This window comes from Piliocolobus tephrosceles, chromosome 2, assembly GCF_002776525.5.
Source record: "Piliocolobus tephrosceles isolate RC106 chromosome 2, ASM277652v3, whole genome shotgun sequence".
NCBI lineage: Eukaryota > Metazoa > Chordata > Mammalia > Primates > Cercopithecidae > Piliocolobus > Piliocolobus tephrosceles.
This window is the reverse complement of record NC_045435.1, coordinates 22,273,690-22,275,396: the sequence shown is the minus strand read 5'-3', so window position 1 is coordinate 22,275,396 and position 1,707 is coordinate 22,273,690. Positions and strand designations below refer to the sequence as shown.

Here is a 1,707-nt window from a genome sequence, read left to right as displayed (position 1 = left end):
ATTTTTATCTTCCAAAGAAGGTTAAAAAAATATTGTCTGGAATAAATGTCAAAAAATCATTTTTATATGTATTGCTCCAGAGATATTCAATGAAGTATTAATTTCAAGTTTTTGCACATATACTATAATAGAAATATTGAATAATACTGACAAGTATGTTATGACAAATAATAAAATCCATTTTAACTATTTTTAACAGATTCTCAGTTATATAGAAAGAAAGGTCACGGAACTCAGTATTCAAACTAAATTACTGCAATTTTCTTTAAACGCACAGTGTGTATTTAGAACACGTTTTCTGTAAACATTGTACTCTAGATCATTATCTTTCTATATTAAGAAGGTAACTCCTGTCGCAAATATTATAGATTTTATGCATAAAAATATCTAAATATATGTTTTAGTTTTACATTTTATGTGGAAGTCAAAAATGTCCTAAAGAAAGGCATCTTTTAAAATTTCTTAAGCATTTACATTTTTCTACAAAGTCTATGTTACACTTCGGTTAAAAAGAAGAATGAAAACCCCTCAAGCCACAGTTTATGACTTTTTATGTCACACTGAAAAGTCATGTGAACTACAGATGTGAACCATGGAGATTTGTGCCCTCCTACGAAACGGTTAGTATTATGAAAACTGCCATTATCCTTATGATGCTATTTGACCTCTACATAGGCACTTTCATTATCTGACAATAATATTCAATTTGCAAAACTAGCCCCAGTCATTTAAAGCGCTCAGCATGCACGAAAGCATTAGGCATTTTGTATTGGTTTTTATAGAGGGCCTTGTAGTGACCAGACCGGTACCTTCCATTTTTCTCTTTTAACAGTTGGGTTGCTGATCTCACAAATCATATTTCGGTTGGAAATGAAAGGTGCACCGCTGCCAGCATTTTGTTAGAAATAATGACACACTTTACTACCTGTAAGTGCTGACTGAGTGCTTCTGCCTTTTCTTCCCAAGGTGACTGTAACACAGATTGATGAAAGATTCTGCAGGACGACAAAGGTTAAAGATGCGGACCCGGAGCTAGAAACCAGCGCTGACACTGATGGAGTGGACCGCGATGAGAATGCCCACATTATGGTCCTATCCTCTGATAACCGATGTAATATGAAAACCGACTACAGAAGAAAGGAACAAATTAAATCCATTAATCAAGCATATCTCTGCTAAACAGTTGTTCGAAACTGATGAACAAATGAAAAATTTACTGTTTGTTTTCATGCTTGCAAGGATTGGGGAAGAAAATTAATTATAAGGTACTGGCCACACTATTAGTTAAGTTTTTCTTGAGGAAACTATTGCCTTGTCAAAGGACGAATGAACCTCATTAGGGAGATGAGTTTCAGCTGGTAGTTTTGCTTTAGTACAAACTAATAATACACACTTCAACAGATACCCTGAGTGAAATTATGAAAATTGAAATCCATTTGTTACTTCTTAATTTACTGTTAGAAAATGACCACTCTATTACTTATCATGGAAGCAGAAGGAAATCAAACATTGCTCACCTTTCACCTAAGTGCCTGAAAGAAAACGGTTCCAGTGTGGGCTTTGTGAGTGCTGCGATGATGAACTACACATCCGGGGTTAGAACTTAGCCACGGCATTTTACTCTTACGTTGAAGCATGTCACGCAGAACTCCATGCCAAACGCAACTTTTGATAAGCTGCTTTGAAATCCTTTTCTTTTCAAAATGT

The 1,707-nt window shown here is 35.0% G+C and overlaps 1 long non-coding RNA gene across 1 annotated transcript; it reads left to right on the top strand.

Annotated features, from left to right (window-relative positions):
* The first annotated feature begins 504 nt into the window (after positions 1 to 504).
* Positions 505 to 1,280, top strand: LOC113225287. The gene is made up of 2 exons (XR_003309946.1): positions 505 to 620; positions 967 to 1,280. It is a non-coding gene; the product is annotated as an uncharacterized LOC113225287 (long non-coding RNA).
* The last annotated feature ends 427 nt before the right edge of the window (positions 1,281 to 1,707 follow it).